A 22464-nucleotide genomic window follows, 5' to 3' on the forward strand; every position below is an offset into this window, starting at 1 on the left:
ATTGCATTTTATCGATTGCAGTTTGAATGCACAGAGATACCGTGACAAGATCCTGAGGCCCATTGTCGTGCCATTCATCCGCCGCCATCACCTCATGTTTCAGTATGATAATTCACGGCCCACGGGTTCTTATTTCTGTTTTTTATACATTTGCAAAAATGTCGGGTATTGTGGATAGATTGATGAGGGGAAAATGTAATTGAATCCATTTTAGAATAAGGCTGTAACGTAACAAAATGTGGAAAAAGGGAAGGGGTCTGTATACTTTCCGAATGCACTATATGTGTATTAAAGCAGTCCAAACTTTATTTGGTCCTATATTTCTAGCACGCAATGATCACATCAAGCATTTCCTGTTTGTTTTGGTTGCGTTTGATTATTTGGTGCACAATAGAAATTAATGGTAAATAATGTAGTCACTTTTATTGTAAATAAGAATGTAATATGTTTCTAAACACTTCTACATTAATGTGCTACCATGACTATGGATAGTCCTGAATTAAATCAATAATAATAATAATAATAATGTGAGATGCACAAATATCACACCAAGACATGCTAACCTCTCACCATTACAAAAGGGGAGGTTAGCATTTTGGGGAGGGGGTATGATATTTACAATAAAAATGACACAATGCATTTTTACCATTCATTTCTATTGGGCACAAAATAACCTGAAACACAACCAAAACAAACAGCAAATGCATCCAACAAGTTTGTAGTGTCACAAGCTTGATGTTTTTTATTTTTTATTTGTTTAAGGTAAAAGTCAAGTCAGTTAAGAACAAATTATTATTTTAAATGAGGGCCTAAGAACAGTGGGTTAACTGCCTGTCAGATTTGTACCTTGTCAGCTCAGGGATTCGAACTTGCAACCTTTCGGTTACTAGTCCAAAGCTCTAACCACTAGACTACCCTGCCGCCAATGTAATCATTGTGTGCAAGGAATATTGTATAAAGTACTAAACATTTGACTACTTTAATACACATAAGTAAACTTGTCCCAATACTGTTTGTCCCCTACAATGGGGGGACTATGTACACTGAACAAAAATATAAAACGCCACATTCAACAATTTCAAATTGGACTGAGTTACAGTTCATACAAAGAAATCAGTCAATTGAAATAAATTCATTAGGCCCTAATAATCTATGGATTTCACATGACGGAATACAGATATGCATCTGCGGGTCACAGATAAGAATAATAAATAACACCTACAGTGGGGCAAAAAAGTATTTAGTCAGCCACCAATTGTGCAAGTTCTCCCACTTAAAAAGATGAGAGGCCTGTAATTTTCATCATAGGTACACTTCAACTATGACAGACAAAATGAGAAGAAAAATGCAGAAAATCACATTGTAGGATTTTTAATGAATTTATTTGCAAATTATGGTGGAAAATAAGAATTTGGTCAATAACAAAAGTTTCTCAATACTTTGTTATATACCCTTTGTTGGCAATGACAGAGGTCAAATGTTTTCTGTAAGTCTTCACAAGGTTTTCACACACTGTTGCTGGTATTTTGGCCCATTCCTCCATGCAGATCTCCTATAGAGCAGTGATGTTTTGGGGCTGTTGCTGGGCAACACGGACTTTCAACTCCCTCCAAAGATGTTCTATGGGGTTGAGATCTGGAGACTGGCTAGGCCACTCCAGGACCTTGAAATGGTTCTTACGAAGCCACTCCTTCGTTTCCCGGGCGGTGTGTTTGGGATCATTGTCATGCTGAAAGACCCAGCCGTGTTTAATCTTCAATGCCCTTGCTGATGGAAGGAGGTTTTCACTCAAAATCTCACGGTACATGGCCCCATTCATTCTTTCCTTTACATGGATCAGTCGTCCTGGTCCCTTTGTAGAAAAACAGCCCCAAAGCATGATGTTTCCACCCCCATGCTTCACAGTAGGTATGGTGTTCTTTGGATGCAACTCAGCATTCTTTGTCCTCCAAACACAACGAGTTGAGTTTTTACCACAAAGTTCTATTTTGGTTTCATCTGACCATATGACATTCTCCCAATCTTCTTCTGGATCATCCAACTGCTCTCTAGCAAACTTCAGGCGGGCCGTGACATGTACTGGCTTAAGCAGGGGGACACGTCAGGCACTGCAGGATTTGAGTCCCTGGTGGCGTAGTGTGTTACTGATGGTAGGCTGTGTTACTTTGGTCCCAGCTCTCTGCAGGTCATTCACTAGGTCCCCCCGTGTGGTTCTGGAATTTTTGCTCACCGTTCTTGTGATCATTTTGACCCGACGGGGTGAGATCTTGCGTGGAGCCCCAGATCGAGGGATATTATCAGTGGTCTTGTATGTCTTCCATTTCCTAATAATTGCACCCACAGTTGATTTCTTCAAACCAAGCTGCTTACCTATTGCAGATTCAGTCTTCCCAGCCTGGTACAGGTCTACAATTTTGTTTCTGGTGTCCTTTGACAGCTCTTTGGTCTTGGCCATAGTGGAGTTTGGAGTGTGACTGTTTGAGGTTGTGGACAGGTGTCATTTATACTGATAACAAGTTCAAACAGGTGCCATTAATACAGGTAACGAGTGGAGGACAGAGAAGCCTCTTAAAGAAGTTGTTACAGGTCTGTGAGAGCCAGAAATCTTGCTTGTTTGTAGGTGACCAAATACTTATTTTCCACCATAATTTACAAATAAATTCATAAAAAATCCTACAGTGATTTTCTGGATTTCTTTCCCTCATTTTGTCTGTCATAGTTGAAGTGTACCTATGATGAAAATTACAGGCCTCTCATCTTTTTAAGTGGGAGAACTTGCACAATTGGTGGCTGACTAAATACTTTTTTGCCCCACTGTGTGTGTGTTATATATATATATATATTATTTTTTTTAATGGGTGTGGATCAGAAAACCAGTCAGTTTCTGGTGTGACCACTATTTGCCTCATGCAGCGCGACACATCTCCTTCGCATAGAGTTGATCAGGCTGTTGGTTGTGACATGTGGAATGTTGTCCCACTCCTCTTCAATGGCTGTGGGAAGTTGCTGGATATTGGCAGGAAGTGGGAAGTTGCTGGATATTGGCAGGAAGTGGGAAGTTGCAAGATATTGGCAGGAACTGGAACATACCATCATACAAGTGGATCCAAAACATTCCAAACATGATCAATGGGTGACATGTTTGGTGAGTATGCAGGCCAAGGAATAACTAGGACATTTTCAGCTTCCAGGAATTGTGTACAGATCTTTGTGACACTGGTCCGTGAATTATCATGCTGAAACATGAGGTGATGGCGGTGGATGAATGGCACGACAATGGGCCTCAGGATCTTGTCACGGTATCTCTGTGCATTCAAACTGCAATCGATAAAATGCAATTCTGTTTGTTGTCCGTAACTTATACCTGCCCATACCCTAACCCCACCATGGGGCCCTCTGTTCAAAACATCTTCCCAGTACAGTTGAAACCCGGGATTCATCTGGGAAGAGCACACTACTCTAGCGTGCCAGTAGCCATCGAAGGTGAGCATTTGGCCACTGAAGTCAGTTACGATGTAGAACTCAGGTTAAGACACTGGTGAGGACGACGAGAATGCAGATGAGCTTCCCCGAGACGTTTTCTGACAGTTTGTACAGAAATTCTCCAGTTGTGCAAACCCACAGTTTCATCAGCTGTCCGAGTGGCTAGTCTCAAACGATCCCGCAGGTGAAGAAGCCGGATGTGGCGGTCCTGGGCTGGCCTCATTACAATGTGGTCTGCGGTTACACGTACTGCCAAATTTTCGAAAATTACGTTAAAGGCGGTTATGGTAGAGAAATGATCATGAAATTCTCTGGCAACATTCTCTGGTGGACATTCCTGCAGTTAGCATGCCAATTCACGCTCCCCCAACTTGAGACATCTGTGGCATTGTGTTGTGTGACAAAACTGCACATTTCAGAGGGGCCTTTTGTTGTCCCCAACACAAGGCACACCTGTATAATGATCATGCTGTTTAATCAGCTTAATGATATGCCACACCTTTCAGGAGGATGAAGTATCTTGGCAAAGGAGAAAAGCTCACTAACAGGGATGTAAAAAAAAATTGCACACAACATTTGAGAGAAATAAGCTTTTTGTGCCTATGGAACATTTCTGGGATTTGGATGAAAATACCCTGAAATTAAAGCTGACAGTCTGCACTTTAACTGAAGTGCTAAAGGTAGAGCCAAAACAACAAAAAAGGGGTCACTGTCCCAATACTTTTGAGCTCACTGTATTTTCCTCACCTTGTTGCAATTCCCCTCCATCCATCCATCCCTCCCTCTTCCCCTCTCACTCCATCACCCACCATGTCTTTCTTGTTCTCCAGGAAGATGCTGAGCTTCTTGAGGAAGGAGACCACCAGCTCCTGTACCCCTCTCCCTATATCCCTCCCTCTTCTCTGGCCCTCTCCCTACATCTTTGCCTCTCTCACCATGTCATTCTTATTCTCCAGGAAGATACTGAGCTTCTTGAGGAAGGAGACCACCAGCACCAGCAGCTCCTCGTCTTCCCGGTCCAGGGTCTTCACCAGGGTGTGGACGATGTTCTTGTTCCTCATCTTCAGCTCCGTGCGCGTGTCCTCAGCAAGGTTCAACAACAGGTGCAGAGCCACTGCAAAGCAATAGGGAGAGGGGGGACTGTAGAAACAAATAGTGATCCAACTTGATATTACTATGTAATAACCAAAGTAGTTGGTCCTACTATATAATTACATCACTGCATTATCAAGCACTAATAGTGCTGTCTGTAACAAACATCACTACCCCTCTGCTAGACATGGTAGTGTGCTACACAGTTACTGTACCTTGTAGAAGCTGCTCCTGCTTGATCAGTAGACCTTGGTACTTCTTGAAGGCTTTCTCATGCTCCTTCTTCACATTCTGGTTCTTATGGTCATTGTCACGTGAGATCAGTCAAGGAAGGAGTGTTGCTGTATTGAACCAATGAACTCACTATATAGTCGTGTTTTATAATCAGTCGGCACTTAGGGCAGAAGGAACCCTGAGGCATTGACCCTCTGTCTATGCTGTTTCTGTTATGTGTCGGACCCCAGTAAGACTAGCTGTCGCCATTGGCGTCGGCTAATGGGGATCCTAATAAAATAAAATAAAAGGTATGTAACATAATTTAGGTGACCTTTGACTTCAGCCGAAGGATATAGGCTGCCGCTTTCTTCTGCAGTTCATCCTGCCAGAGGTCGTACCTCCTCAGCTCGTGTTCAATTATGTTCATACAGAGGGCTCCGATCTTATAGTGAGTCACCTGCCCATGGAACTGGGAGAAACTGGGGAAGGGAAGAGAAAAGGTTTACAAGGCTTCCACTTATCCAAAAGTGCATTCGTTCATCGTTATGCAACACCTATTTTTGTAGCAGTCGGGTGCTCAGATTGAAATGATCTTATCATCTGAGAGCTTAGTCCAAAAGTCAACTGCAAACAAAAGGACAAGAAAGACTGAGTAAAACAGTATGTCTCATCTCCTACTCATAATCAGCCACACACAAACCAAATCATTTCAAAACCAAAACAGCTCTGCCACGGATCGGGGCCAAGAAGGACTATCAGTTTTCAGAACTACGTAGATCCTCTCACAACTCAAATCACTCGACAAGTATTTTATTTCCAATTCTATCAAGGGTAATTAGTGTTTCCTCAAAAGTAAGGTTTTGTCGTATGTTGTCATAGTTGTGCGATTGCTGTCAGAATGAGAGAGAGCAGAACATGAAAACAAAAGAGGTTCTGGCGAGTGTGAGAGGGAGTTGTATACCTGGAGAAGCAAAAGAAGACGTAGATGATGGTGGTTGCCAGGTCAACGCTCTGTTTCCAGTCCTCCCGCAGAACTCTGGCCAGGGCTCCCAGGGCCGTCTCTGATGAGCAGCAGACACCACACAGGTCAGAGAGAAAGCAAGAGAGAGGTGAGAAGAGTGAGATATATATATATATTTATGATGTGTGTGTGTGTGTGGGGGGGGGGGGGGGGCAAGGGGAGTGATTGAGGAAAAGGAGGGGGATTATTTGGGATTTGAAAGGGAAGTATGCAGTTGGGGTGGAGGTGGGCAGGTAGTGCAAAGAGTCTAGCATGGAGATGACTGTCAGCTTGGGGTGGGAGTTTAAAGTAAGGAATCTGGGGGAATGTAAAGGGTTCCAGGCTCCCATGACTTGAGCTATGGGTGACCTTCATTGTAAAGATACATATCACATTGTTCCATTTCCCCTGGCCATCTCCACTTTCCTCACTGACCCGAGGTCTCATGGTTCACATGCACGTTCTACCGTTATCACCGTCTGACCATGTGATCCTTTACGACAGACAAAGTGAGCCTGTGATGCATAGTGACAGTTACAAAATGAAGCCATGCCATCATTTGACAGCTGTAATGGATGAGGACCCTGTGCTGTTGTGAGAGAAAACAGCTCTGTCGTCAGGGAGGGGAATAGGAAGGACTAGTGCTAGGCTGTGTTTTCTTATGAACGGGATGGGCTGGTGAGAGTCTGTGGATTATATCAACCAATGACAATAGAGTTTGTCTAGCCTGGCCTGTACAGCTTTTAAACACCCAGCAGAACAGAGAAGATGAACGTAGCATTCTCTGGAACGTAGCATTGTGACAGATGGGGAAGGAACATACCATTCTGCAGGAGCTCCTCCAGGTTGTCTGGGTTGTGGGCGAGATGGAGGATGAGGGTGGCACCCCTGACCTTCTCTGGGATGTCCTCATACAGCAGCTCCACATAGTGATCTATCCTGTTGATGTTGGCCTCCTCATCCAGCTGAGAACAGAGATATACTATAGGTGAGGAATGGAGAGGGTTAAAAATCATACAGACATAACACAGCGATAATCACGCTACAGAACACACAGAAACAGACTTGGACACGAACAGACACACAGTCAGACACGTACACAAATTTTGAAGATGCTCTGCTTACCTCCATCCCCTCAAATGGTGCGAGGTCTCTCGGCGGGTGTTTCTCTCGTTTGTCTGTGAGGAGGACAGGACAGCATGTGCACTAGTAAGCATGATAAAGGTGTATTTACACAATGAACCAACTTTTATTGGTCAAATACACATACTGTATTTTGCAGATATCGCGAAATGCATATGTTTCTATACTGCACGGACTCCAACAGTCACCCACACCTACTCATTCAAGGGTTTTTCTTGATTTTTTACTATTTTCCACATTGTAGAATAATAGGGAAGACATCAAAACTATGAAATAACACATGGAATCATGTAGAAAAAGAAAAAAAGTGTAAAATACATTTAACATTATTCAGAGTAGCTCTGTAGCCCTCTGCCTTGATGACAGCTGTGCACACTTGGCATTCTCTCAACCAGCTCATGAGGTAGTCACATGGAATGCATTTCAATTAACAGGTGTGCCCTGTTAAAAATTAATTTCTGGAATTTCTTTCCTTAATGCATTTAATCAGTTGTGTTGTGACACGGGTAGGGCTGGGTGATATGGCCAAAATATTATATCATGGTATTTTTTTTTTTTTTACTGTATTTTAATTTTTTAACAATACATGTTCTACATTTGCTTTATGAGTTGTGAGTGATCCTAGGGTGGCAACACATATATTCTAAGTGATTTAAGTCTTTTATACTGTTCAATTCAACCAAAACAAATTTCAGCACTTTTATAATTTATGCATTTCCTGCACTCAACTGCAGTGGTGGAAAAAGTACCCAATTGTCATACTTGAGTAGAAGATATGTTAATAGAACATGAAAGTCACCCAGTAAAATACTTGAGTAAAAGTCTAAACGTATTTGGTTTTAAATATACTTAAGTATCAAAAGTAAAAAAACAGACAGCACCTTTTCTTTTTTCTTTTATTTACAGCTAGCCAGGGGCACACTCCAACACTCAGACATAATTTACAAACAAGGCATGTGTTTAGTGAGTCCTCCAGATCAGAGGCAGTAGATTACCAGTGATGTTCTCTTGACAAGTGCGTGAAATGGACCATTTTCCTGTCCTGCAAAAAATGTATTATGTAACGAGTATTTTTAGGTGTCAAGAAAAATGTATGTTGTAAAAAGTACAGTATTTTCTTTTGGAATGTAGTGAAGTAAAAGTAGTCAAAAATATAAAAAAATAAAGTACAGATACCAATTTTTTTTTACATAAGTAGCACTTGAAAGTATTTTCACTTAAGTACTTCAATTGAGATCATTTCCACACTGCCACGTAGGGCTGCACGATATGCACAAATAATCTAGGACTTATTTTTAACCAAATGTTGCAATTGCAATTTGACTTGCGAATAAGAGCAAAACTGTTGGAATCATGGAAATAGATTGACTATTCTAATTCTACAGTTAGAATATAATAGTGGGCACTTTGAATAGGGAGGAGTTATTGTGACAGGGTAGGAACTAAAGTGTTGATAAGTGTTTCCTAGGGGACCCTACTTCCAAAGTTGTTGCAAAATGGCTTAAGGACAACAAAGTCAAGGTATTGGAGTGGCCATCACAAAACCCTGACCTCAATCCTGTAGAAAATGTGTGTGCAGAACTGAAAAAACATGTGCAAGCAAGGAGGCCTACAAACCTGACTCAGTTACACCAGCTCTGTCAGGAGGAATGGACCAAAATTCACCCAACTTATTGTGGGAAGCTTGTGAAAGGCTACCCGAACATTTGACCCAAGTTGAACAATTTAAAGGCAAAACACTCAATTTGTATTTGGTAGCATGTAAACTTCTGACCCACTGTGAATTTGATGAAAGAAATTAAAGTTGAAATAAATCACTCTACTATTATTTTGACATTTCACATTCTTAAAATAAATTGGTGATCCTAACTCACCCAAGACAGGGAATTGTTACTAGGATTTAATGTCAGGAATTGTGAAAAACTGAGTTTAAATGTATTTGGCTAAGGTGTATGTAAAATTCCAACTTAAAATGTATATATCCTCGCTATTGTTATTTTACTGCTGCTGTTTAATTATGTTACTTTTATTTCAAATTTTTTACTAAACTTTTTTTTGTTCTTAAAACTTCTTACAGAATTGTTGGTTAAGGGCTTGTGAGTAAGCATTTCACTGTAACTCTACACCTGTTGTATTCGGCACATGTGACAAATAAAATATTTGATATATACAAGATAGCTCTATTTGGTAAAAGACCAAGTCCATATTATGGCAAAAACATCTCAAATAAGCAAAGAGAAACGAGAGTCCGGTTGAGAGAATGCTAAGAGTGTACAAAGCTCTCAAGGCAAAGGGCGGCTACTTTGAAGAATCTCATATATAAAACATATTTTGATTTATTTAACACTTTTTAGTTACTTTATGATTCCATATGTGTTATTTCATAGGTTTTGATGTCTTCACTATTAGTCTACAATGTAGAAAATAGTTTAAAAAATGAAGAAAAACTCTGGAATGAGTAGGTGTGTCCAAACCTTTGACTGGTACTGTATGTCAGATGTCAATACGGGCCGGGAGGTTGTCTTCTCTCAAATGAGCCATTGATAATATTTTTGCAATATTCCTACCTGAGGTCGACCAGCATGGCTGATTAATAAGGGCCGATTTCAAGTTTCATAACAATCGGCAGACAGCATTTTTTGACGCTGAATATGGCCGATTACATTGCACTCCACGAGGAGACTGCGTGGCAGGCTGACCACTTGTTACGCGAGTGCAGCAATGAGCCAAGTTAAGTTGCTAGCGAACATTAAATATATCTGATAAAAAAACTTAACATATTTACTAGTTAACTACACATGGTTGATAATATTATTAGTTTAACTAGCTTGTCCTGCGGTGCAAATAATCATTGCGGTGCCTGTTAATTTATCATCAAATAACAGCCTACTTTGCCAAAACAGGTGATGATTTAACAAGCACATTCACAAAAAGCACTGTTGTTGCACCAATGTACCTAACCATAAACATCAATGCCTTTCTTAAAATAAATACACAAGTATATATTTTTAAACCTCCATATTTAGTTAAAAGAAATTCATGTTAGCAGGCGATATAAATAGGGAAATTGTGTCACTACTCCTGTGTTCTGTGCAAGCAGTCAGGGTATATGCAGCAGTTTGGGCCGCCTGGCTCGTTGCAAACTGTTTGAAGACCATTTCTTCCTAAACAAGACCGTAATTAACTTGCCAAAATTTTACATAATTATGACATAACATTAAAGGTTGTGCAAGGTAACAGCAATAATTAGACTGAGGGATGACACCCAGTTCCCTATTTCACTGAGAGAATAAATGTTTTGCTTTCGAAATGACAGTTTCCGGATTTGACCTTATTAATGACCTAAGGCCCGTATTTCTGTGAGTTTATTATATTATAATTAAGCTGGTGTGTGGGATTACTGACGACAGGATACAAATATGATTGTTATCAGAGCCTAATCTCATGTTTGAGAATACACTCAAACTGGCTCAGGCCATGGAGTCAGTGACTAGAAATGCACTGGATTTGCAGGCAAGGGGTGCAACTGCATGCCATACAGTAAAGGAGAGCAGCTCTGAGCTCGCAAAGTTTCAAAGAAGGGAAAGCCGCGGGGCAGCCCCTCCGGTTAATAGAGAATGGTATAGTTGCAAAGGCAAACACAAAGCGTTTGAATGTAAATTCAAACGTGAAAAGTTTTATGCATGTTGGCTAATATGACACATTGCGAAGGTGTGCCACAATTACAAAAAGCTACGGGCTACTTAAAATAAAATGAACAGAAGAAAACAGAATAGCGAAGCTCTTAACTACCGCTCAAATTAAGTAATAGAAAGTGATAGCGCAGACGCAGAGAGCAAGCGCTCTCAATGTACAATGTACAGGGGGCGAATATGAAAAAGGTGAAGCCTTTTATTGTGGAAATGGGAAAAAATGGATTGAAGGTACCGTTTGAAAGACACAGGATGTAGCGTCACACTGATGAACGGGTCCCAATTCAATGAGAAGTGGAAAAAAGGTGAAGTTGACAAACAGAAAGAACATGCCCATTAAACTCAAAACGTACACAGGGGAGGGGGGAAAAAAACTGGGATTGGAGTTGCTGATGTTCAGGTGGAATATCAAGGACAAAATAAAAGTCTGCCTCTCTTAATAGCGGAAGGTACTGGCCCCAGCTTAATAGGGAGATGGTGGTTGGAGGAAATAAAATTGAACTGGGATGAAATCAAACATGTCACCACAGAGACATTGACACCGCAGCAGGTGCTTTCAAAGCATTACTGTTTTTTCAAAACGCTAGGGATTGAAAGGGGTCCAAGCTACCATTCATGTTGCTCCAGATGCTGCTCCCAGATTCTATTGGCCAAGATCAGTTCCATATGCCATGTTGCCAGCGGACAAAAAGTACTCTCAGCTGGCTATCATATTCGGAATACAGAGATTCCACAAGTACTTATACGGGGTAACATTCACTATTGTGACCGACCATAAGCCTCTGATCTCTCTGTTCCATGAACAAAAGCCAATACCACGAATGGTCTCTCCAGGAGTTCAACGTTGGGCTGTGTGGCCCAGGGCCATCGAGTACAGAAGCCAGGTAGATACCATGAGAATGCTGATGCTCGGAGTATGCTACCGTTCCAGAAATCATCGACTCAGGAAGGACAAAAGGACCAATTCTTGATGATCAATGTGTCAGATGATGCACCGGTGAACACAGCACAAATTCAGGCAATGGACTTCGAAGGATATGACGCTATCACAAGTGCATGAATTTATCCTGAAAGGATGCGCTACAGTGACAGAGCCCTCAGATCATGCCTTACTACGCTCACCGCTTGGTTTTGAGTGTTTGAGATGGGTGTGTTCTGTGGGATTCAAGCGTAGTTCTCTCAGTAGCGGGGAATGCTACTGAAGTTGTTGCACCAGTCACATCCAGATACGTCTGGTGGCCAAAGATGGACCAGGATGTGGAAAATGAGGTTAGCCTGAGTACAGATTGTCAGAGTAAAAGGAAGTCACCCCCCTCACCGTGCCATTACATACATGGGAATGGACAGGAAAACAATGGACATGACTACATGTGGACTACACTGGACCCTTCCTAGGGAAAATATTCCTTGTGCAGATCGATTCTCATCCAAGCTCAAATTCCAGTTCCATCCGTTGACTTGGATCAATACTTAAACGAGCAGGACAGGACATTGGAACGTTCACCAGAGCTGCAGTTGGACAAACAACCTGAGACCAATGAGGCTCAACTTCCTGACAGCACTGAGAGTCTCCACAAAAGTACTTTGTTTCACCATGAAGTGGTGAAGTGCTGGTAGCACCAGCTACACTACCCCTGAGACACTATTAGAGAGAGACGTCCGCCAGACTATTTCGGATGCTATTTCTTTTATTCAAATAGGCAAGTCAGTAAAGAACAAATTGTTATTTACAGTTTGATGGCTTGGAGATAAAAGCTGTTTTTCAGTCTCTCGGTCCCAGCTTTGATGCATCTGTGCGGTCTCCACCTTCTATATGGTAGCGGGGTGAACAGGCAGTGGCTCGGGTGGCTGAGGTCCTTGATCTACTTGGCCTTTCTGTGACACCAGATGCTGTAGATGTCCTGGGGACCAGGCAGTGTGCCCCTGGTGATGCCTTGGGCTGAATGCGCCACCCTCTGGAGTGGTATTCATTGATGTACACATCAAGAAACTTGAAGCTTTGTTTTGTTGACAATTGAGAGAGAGGTTGTTTTCCTGGCACCACTCTGCCAGGGCCCCTCACCTCCTCCCTGTAGGCTGTCTTGTCATTGTTGGTAATCAGGCCTACCACTGTTGTGTCGTCAGCAAACTTGATGTTTGAGTTGGAGACGTGTTTGGCCACGCAGTAATGAGTGAACAGGGAGTACAAGAGGGGGTTGAGCACGTACCCTTATGTGGCCCCTGTGTTGAGGATCAGCATGGTGGAGGTGTTGTTGACTACCTTCACCACCTGGGGTCAGCCCGTCAGGAAGTCCAGGACCCAGTTGCACAGGGCGGGGTTCAGACCCAGGGCCCCGAGCTTAGTGATGAGCTTGGAGGGCAATATGTTGTTGAGCTTTCATCGATGAACAGCATTCTTACATACTTATTCCTCTTGTCCAGATGGGATAGGGCAGTGTGCAGTGCAATGGCAATTGAGTCTTCCATGGGTCTGTTGGGGTGGTATGCAAATTGTAGTGGGTCTATGTTGTTGTCGGGTAAAGTAGAGGTGATATGATCCTTAACTAGCCTATCAAAGCACTTCATGACGACAGAAGTGAGTGCTACAGGGAGATAGTCATTTCATTCAGTTACCTTCGCTTTCTTGGATACAGGAACAATGGTGGACATCTTGAAGCAAGTGGGGACAACAGACTGGGATAGTGAGAGATCGGATATGTCCGTAAACACTCCAGCCAACTGGTCACACATGCTCTGGGGGCGCAGCTTGGAATTTGGTCTGCTATAGCCCATAGAAACTCATTGAATAACACAATCAGAAATGACAAAACAGACAGTCCAAAAATACATAATAAATATTAAGGTTGTGAAGTGTTTGTCCTATATCTAGGAGATATTAACACATATTTCACCCCTTTTGTCTCCTGGTCTGACAAACAGCGCTGTAGCTTTGCCGCTTTACACCACAGATGCAGAAGGCCGACATAGGTGGATGCAGTGGATTGAGACGCAGGCCATGCAATTTTGATGGGGAAAAGGTGTTTAGCTGGTCCTAATTTGCCGAAGAGGGCAGGGGAAGGCCTTGTAACTGTCCCCGAAGGGGGAGAAGCAATGGTCCAGAGTTCTCTATGTGCACAGGAGATGTGTTGATAGAAAGTTGGTAGCGTTTTCCTCAGATTTCCTTTATTAAAGTCACCAGCTACAATAAATGCAGCCTCAGGATATTTGCAGTTTCCAGTTTGCACAAAGTCCGGAGTAGTAGTCGCAGTGTTGGCTTGGGGGGAGATATACACGGCCGTGACGACGACAGAAGAAAATTCTCTCGGGAGGTAATGTGGTCGGCATTTGATGGTGAGGTATTGAAGATCATGAAAACAAAAGGACTTGAGTTCCTGTATGTTCCCACAATCACACCATGAATTGTTAATCATGAAACATACACCTCTGCCTTTCTTTTTCTCAGAGTTGTTTCTTCCTGTCTGCGCGATGGATGGATGGAGAACCCCGCTGGCTGAATGTACAGGGACAGTATATCTGGAAAGAGACATGATTCTATAAAACAGAGTATGTTACAGTCCCTGATGTCTCTGTGGAAGGAAATTCTCACCCTCAGCACATCTACTTTATTGTCCAGGGACTGAGCGTTAGCGAGTAATATACTCAGAAGTGGTGCATGGTTTGCCTCCTGAGTCTGACTAGGAGCGCATTCATTACTCCTCTTCCCCGGCGACAGAGTCTTCAAGCAGCCCCCGGTATGAATTATATTGCTCCGGGGAGTTCAAACAAAGGATCCAATTCAGGAAAGTCAAATTGAGTGACCGCCAATCTAATATCCCAAAGTTATTTTTGGCTGTAGGTAATAATGCAAGAAATATTTTGAGCAAATAATGGAAGAAATAACTAAATTCGCAAAATACGAAGTATACACGCTGTGGACACTTTTAGGGACCATAATGAAATTCTTCAGGAAATGGGCGTGGCTTCACAATGTTTTCAGATTTTAAGAAAATTGCGGAAAATACGCACTTGAAGTCCGACGAGACCGGATAAAAAATAAATTGCTTTAAAACCTCTACGGGATTGGTGTCCCCCCCCACGGGACGGTTGAGCTAACGTAGGCTAATGTGATTAGCATGAGGTTGTAAGTAACAAGAAAAGAATCACAGGACATAAGCTTTCTGCCCATATCAGATATGTCTAAATTAGGCACATTTGGGCAGTCTTGATACAACACTTTGAACAGATATGCAATGGTTCATTGGATCAGTCTAAAACGTTGCACATACACTGCTGCCATCTAGAGGCCAAAATATACAGAATCAACTTCCGGTAGACAGGCGTAGCACCAATATGCTCAATTGAAAGGATACTGTTTGTTTACAGTATACTAAAATTAACTAAAAGTATGTAGTATGTACTCATTAAGTATGTAGTATTAGTATGGGTATTCGAACACAGCTTATGTCTGTCGGCAGCATCTTGCAGGGCCAGGCATTACCATGATGGAACCATTACCTGACTTCTTGCGGTTCAGCAGGTAGAAGAGCAATTGCTCCACCTCGGGTAGTTTAGATGGATGAATGAGCCTGCATTCTTCCACCACCTTCCGAGCTAGGGTGGCAATGTCCGTGTTGGCGTTCAAGCTTTTTAGGCGGATGCTGTAAATAGAAAATACACATGCAACATAATTTTGAGACATTTTCTAAGAAACATTGCTAGTTCCAATAACTCTTCAATGCGACGGGGAAGGAACGAGTGTTTTGGTCTGTTTTTCCCCTGGGACCCTACTTAGTGGTGAACATGTAAAATGGTATAAAAGCACCCCTTTTCAGGTGAGTGACTGAAAAACAACATTCATCTCATTCCTAGTAGCTTAGTAGCATTAAATTACGTTAGGTTAGCCTCTTTTAGAATCCAAGAGTGAAATATTTACTCTCGTCTCCGACATGTAGGCTCAGCATTCCTGAACAGTCCTGTTACAAGTCAGAATGTTGAACAAACTTCATTTCAACTTACTCTACCTGTTGTCTGCCGATTTTGGCCCTATGTCAGAGGTAATCTGAGACAAAATATCCACAGGGAAGTGTTATCAACCCAACCTTCAGTACACTGGTCTGTATATTGTTTTTTCGCACGTGACAAACACTTGCCCAATATGGCCAAGCCTAACCAAACCACAGCCCGAACATTGTCCGAGGCAATCAGGAAGTAGCTGATTGTGAAGAAACGTGATTTGGCAGACTATGTTCGGTTACATTTGGCTTCTTGGGGTGGCAGCGTAGCCTAGTGGTTAGTGTGTTGGACTAGTAACCGAAAGGTTACAAGTTCAAATCCCCGAGCTGACAAGGTACAAATCTGTCGTTCTGCCCCTGAACAGGCTGTTAACTCACTGTTCCTAGGCTGTCATTGAAAATAAGAAGTTGTTCTTAACTGACTTGCCTAGTTAAATTAAATTAATGCAATGTGTTAAGTAATTGAAAATACAAGTGACAGAACCCACCAGCACCACAAAAAAAATGGGTAAACAACCATTTCTTGTGGATACCCTATCTCCATCTCTGACCAACAACACGGAAAACCAGTAAAGTGTCAATTCAACATTCTGGCTTGTAGTGACTCTTGCTTCTTTTTTGGGCAGACTCTTCCATACTGAATAGCCATGAAGTACCCATGGTTACAGTCTGATGTTTAAGCAAACATCAGGCATGTGTGTAGCTTGACCCATGCTTACATTTTCTGACACTCCTTGCGTTCCCCAACCATCGGGTCTCCCATCTCACCGAGGATAGTTGCCTCCAACTCATACTGAACGATGAGGGCTTTCTCTGTCGGGTGGACATCCAAACTCCCCCCTTTCACTTTCCTATGGAATTAGATAAATGGCCAAGTGTCACATGAAGGAAAACCGGATGATAAACCGGTTTTGATTTACAACATTTAGTTTCAACCACTAAATTGTTAGCTAGACAGTAGGCTTGAAGCCTATACTTAATTAAATAAATGTCTTAATATAATTTTAAGACAATTGTCACGTTGTTAAATTTAAATAACAGCTGATTGCTAGCCATAGTTTGGGTGTACTCATTATTCCAAACAGTTGCATTTTCAACTAAAACAAGAGTTTATATTGGGGAAAAAATGTAGGTAGGTGCAGCAAAGGCTAGAAGGGATTCAGCTTCTTTCAGATTTGACTTACACAGCAGGTTTACGATAATAACGTAGCCGGTTAGGAAAAGGGTTAGAATTAGCTGCATCCCGACTTGCCATGACCGGTAGGCCCCTCCCCATTTTTCGTTCCGTTTAAGAACGTTTCGCTACAGAATAGGCGTAATGAATACGCCCCTGGCTAGCTAACGTTAGCTGCTAGTTAGTTGCTTGCAACCGTTACCTTTTCAAATACCGTGCATCTTCTGCTTGCAATTTTTCCATTTCGGAAATAATGGAAAACTCATATAAAATGTTCTTTCACAGTAATTTCAACAGAACGACTGGATTTGTTAGCTAACTGTAGAGTTCTCATCGTTTATGTGTTTGCTTTGTGTTGCTAGGGTGAGACTGTCATCCCAGCATGCAAAGCAGAAAATTAGAGAAAAGGCATAGAACGTTGAAATGCGGACAAGAGAGCAACTTATCGCCATCTGTAGGTCTGGAGGAGAACATGTACAGCTGGAAAGGGACACAGTTACAGGTGGGTGACTTCAGGTTTGTTTATCCGTTGATACTGTATGTTATCCATTGTCCAATGTCCACATATGTTGTTCCAGCCAGGGACCTCATGCAGGAACAACATGCATTATGTTGTCTCTGGTATGACATAGTCAGCTAAATTCTTCAATTTCACACTTTAGTTGGATCTGATTTGTTCAGTTTTTATAATCAGTGAAATTTAGTGCTTTTCCTTTTATTCTAAGGAAACATCTTCCATTTGTAGACCATTTCCTTTGTAACCAGCTGGTGATCTATTTGAATCCTTTTTTATTAAGTTCAAGGCTGTGTTTGATTGGTCGGACATCTTTTTTAAGTAGCGTAGCTAACCTGATGGACGTCCCAACAGAAGGTTCAGGTCACTGAGGTCACAGGGTTAGGTGACATTGACAATGGACTGTACAGTTCAGGATGTAAATATGTGAACTTGGTGGCTAAACGTTATGTAACAGCTCAGAGCTAGGGAAAATGAATTATTCAAATCCATGTTCATATCTGACTATTACACTGGAATGGACTCTGATTAAGATACATTGTGTATAACAATTCAACAGTCTGAATGAATGAAGTCCATAAATAATGATTGCACATATGAAGGGTACAGAAAACGAGATATAGTTGAGTTATACTGTCAACCCTTTATCATCTTAACAGTCTGAACAGTCTAGTCAACAAGCCATTAATTATTGACAGCATGTGTTAAAGGGACAGAACATGTGACAGAACATGTGATTGCACAACTTGTGCTAGCTGATTTCAGCCTTTCGAAGTGACAGGTGATGTCATCACTCTGAAATTTGAATCCGTCGGCGAGAAGGCTACACTGGTATTTACTTTCTGGTTGAAACAGAATTTACTGGGCGTTGGACAACATGTGAATTCTATGGGCAACACATTGCCTTTTACTATAAAGTCAACTGAAGTGAGTGAAAGGATGGGCGATGTTTACAGTTTGCCAATGTACATACGGTTATGTGCTGGCCAAGACTAGCTTACTGTAAAATATATGTAGGAGTGTTTAATGAGGAGTGTTTGATACTATTTACCATAAAGGAATTTGCATAGGATTGGCCATGCAGACTTGTTCTTTTTCTGATATTCGATGCAGATCATGGTGCATCAACATCCAAGTCATTATTAAAGGCTATGTACAGTATGTTGAGGATCTGGGATCTGAAATGTTGATTGAGCGTGGTGACACGTACACATTGGGGATTTCCCTGGAGACATGAAGTCAGACTAACCGACACATATCTGGACCAGAAGTTTAGAGACAACAAAAACTGAGAGGCTAGGGCGATGCTTCAGCATCTGACTATAGGCAGAAAATAAATGTCAAACAGTTTGAGTTTTGGACCGGGTGTGCCTTATCATGTGTTAAGTCCAAATGTCTCTATTCAAAGCTTTAAATATAAATACATATTGACATGTTGTTGAGTGAATGCAGGCATGGTCTAACATACATTTAAATGACTTATCACTCGATGTGTAAATTAGGCTTCTTGAGACAAGAACACTGCATATGCAGTGCATGCTATGTATAGATACAAACATGAGAAGACATTGCTAAAAAATAACTGCTACATTATACTGCTGTAAGTGCCGGTGAATGTAGGGTCTGTCTTGTGCGCTTCTGGTATTTGTGGGTTGAAAGCTCAAATACCACTCGGCATGCCTGCTCTTCTTGAGGGAGGAGGCATCTTCTGAAACAGATAGCTCGCACCCCTCCTTCCGTCTCTGGCTCCTCTCTCACCCCTCCCAAGCCAAATGCTCAAGCAGGTGACCCGTTAAGCCGGGGTCAGTTTTCAGCACCACCTCAAAACATGATCCTAGCCTATCCCTTTTGTCCACGCTGCCTGAGGCTACCACCTGACACCAGGATCCACAGACATAGCAGCACCACAGAAGCAACAACACTCTCACATTCAGTTCATACACACTACTCGCTCGCTAGACTGGACACACACAGAGTAGGGACACTGCCACAGGCACACTAGGTCACACACACACAGACTGTTGGTTCACACATAGCTTGCTCGCTGTGCTGGACACAGACACAGGGCAGGGATGTCTCTGAGCCTGGAAGACACACAAAGAGCAGGGATGTCTTCCAGCCCTCGGCCTAACATGGAGATCCAAGCTCTCCACCAGGCCCATCGGAACCGCTGTAAGAACACAGATGCGTCCATGTGTCACCACAGCCTGTCCTTCCATCTGCACCACACATTGAGGACTGAACTATTTGCCTGCTTCCTGTACCTGCTGGAGTAGATCCCTCTGGTTAAGGAGAGAGGCACCACCAACACCACTCATAGGGCTCTGGGCAAAGTAAGGGGGAATTGGGTGTGTTTGAGCATGATGTGTGCACTTGAAAGGGTAAACGAACAGTAGTCTTACCACACAGGCAGAGATATAGTGCGTACTGTCGGATGTAAATGATATATGTGGGTATATAATATATAATATATAATAATAATATATGCCATTTAGCAGACGCTTTTATCCAAAGCGACTTACAGTCATGTGTGCATACATTCTACGTATGGGTGGTCCCGGGAATCGAACCCACTACCCTGGCGTTACAAGCGCCATGCTCTACCAACTGAGCTACAGAACCCCATATGAGACAATCTGTCTTAATGAGACTTCTCTGCATTAATAAAGGTTTTTTTTATATATCCAAGTACAGTGTGTGCTTGCTGGCTGTCTGATATTGCACCATACTGTCCAGCTCCTATAGAGGAGATAATGTGCACCTGATCTAATTTATAGCCCTCTAATTTATAACCCTGATTCAGGTCCTATAATCAGTTGAAAATGTCTCCACCATCTAACCATACTGACCATCCCACCATTATGATCAAACAAGAGATGGAACATATGCCTCTAAATGACTGATAATATGCTAAAAAGATAGTAGCACTCTGTAATGGGATACTACTACTGTACTTACAGTGGCCTTGCTTAATGAAAACTTGATTTCTCCAATGAGTGTTCAGTTGGTAAAACCAACCTGTCCAAAACAAGCCCTATCAATGGCATGGTATGTGTCGTGTGTAAGCATTACCTCTGCCCTGTCATGAAGTGTGTAATTCACAACAGTCAGTTTCATAGTCATATTATTTACACATGGCAGCCAGGGATGTTTATGGGTTGAATAAAGGCCTGTTTTAATGTCTTCATAAATGTTACATTTACACAGGCAGCCAAATTCTGATCTTTTTTTCTTTTTTTTTCTTCTTTTTTTTAACAAATTGGTCTTTTGACCAATCAGATCCCCTCTGAAAAATAGCTTATGTGGAAAGACCTGATGTGATTGGTCAAAATAACAATAAGTGGAAAAAATATAATTTCCCTGCCGATGTTTGAGACGATTCCATATTTCCTTGAAGGAGAACAGGTAACCAATAGTTGTCATATCCATCTTGTTATCAGATAGAGGTACAGATAGCAAGAAGATGTGTTCCGTACAGCTCTGTTATCACATTTTAGAATGATAGTTGTGATTGTTTCAACCAGATGTAGAGGGCAAAAACAACAGTGAAATGACAAATCTGCATGTAGAAACAAGCTTCCCACAATAAGTTGGGTGAATTTTGGCCCATTCCTCCTGACAGAGCTGGTGTAAATGAGTCAGTATGTTTTTTCGGTTTTTCGGATGACTGCAGACAGAGTTCAGTGTGTCAAATCGGAGGGCATGCTGTCCGGTCCTCTGGCAGTCTCTATGGGGGTGCCATAGGGTTCAATTCTCGGGCCGACTCTTTTCTCTGTATATATCAATGATGTTGGTCTTGCTGCGGGCGATTCCCTGATCCACCTCTACGCAGACGACACCATTCTATATACTTTCGGCCCGTCATTGGACACTGTGCTATCTAACCTCCAAACGAGCTTCAATGCCATACAACACTCCTTCCGTGGCCTCCAACTGCTCTTAAACGCTAGTAAAACCAAATGCATGCTTTTCAACCGATCGCTGCCTGCACCCGCATGCCCGACTAGCATCACCACACTGGATGTTTCCGACCTTGAATATGTGGACACCTATAAGTACCTAGGTGTCTGGCTAGACTGCAAACTCTCCTTCCAGACCCATATCAAACATCTCCAATCGAAAATCAAATCAAGAGTCGGCTTTCTATTCCGCAACAAAGCCTCCTTCACTCACGCTGCCAAGCTTACCCTGTAAAACTGACTATCCTACCGATCCTCGACTTCGGCGATGTCATCTACAAAATCGCTTCCAACACTCTACTCAGCAAACTGGATGCAGTTTATCACAGTGCCATCTGTTTTGTCACTAAAGCACCTTATGCTACCCACCACTGCGACTTGTATTGTTCTAGTCGGCTGGCCCTCGCTACATATTCGTCACCAGACCCACTGGCTCCAGGTCATCTACAAGGCCATGCTAGGTAAAGCTCCGCCTTATCTCAGTTCACTGGTCACGATGGCAACACTTATCCGTAGCACGTGCTCCAGCAGGTGTATCTCACTGATCATCCCTAAAGCCAACACCTCATTCGGCCGCCTTTCGTTCCAGTACTCTGCTGCCTGTGACTGGAACGAATTGCAAAAATCGCTGAAGTTGGAGACTTTTATCTCCCTCACCAACTTCAAACATCAGCTATCTGAGCAGCTAACCGATTGTAATGATCTTCGTCTGTTGTTTGTAGAAAGTCAGACCGAAATGCAGCGTGTAGGTTACTCATGACTTTTAATGAAGCTAATACGGTACATGAAATAACAGAAGAAGAAAACAACAAACGAATGAAACTAATACAGCCTATCTGGTGACTAACACTAAGACAGGTACAATCACCCACGAAATACAACGCGCACTCAAGCTACCTAAATACGGTTCCCAATCCGAGACAACTAGAATCAGCTGACTCCAATTAGGAATCGCCTCAGGCAGCCAAGCCTAACTAGACACACCCCTAATAATACACACTCCCAATTAATACAAACCCCAATACGAAATACAACATATAAACCCATGTCACACCCTGGCCTACCCAAACATATAACAAAAACACAAGATACAATGACCAAGGCGTGACACCGATCGCTGCAGCTGTACATAATCTATTGGGAAATAGCCCACCCATTTTCACCTAACTCATCCCCACAGTTTTTATGTATTTACTTTTC

The 22464-nt window shown here is 42.3% G+C and overlaps 1 pseudogene; it reads right to left on the reverse strand.

Annotated features, from left to right (window-relative positions):
• LOC124038003 overlaps nucleotides 1–17168 on the reverse strand; it is a 62131-nt pseudogene extending 44963 nt beyond the window's left edge.
• Nucleotides 17169–22464: the final 5296 nt, after the last annotated feature.

Source organism: Oncorhynchus gorbuscha, linkage group LG06 (assembly GCF_021184085.1).
Source record: "Oncorhynchus gorbuscha isolate QuinsamMale2020 ecotype Even-year linkage group LG06, OgorEven_v1.0, whole genome shotgun sequence".
Lineage (NCBI taxonomy): Eukaryota > Metazoa > Chordata > Actinopteri > Salmoniformes > Salmonidae > Oncorhynchus > Oncorhynchus gorbuscha.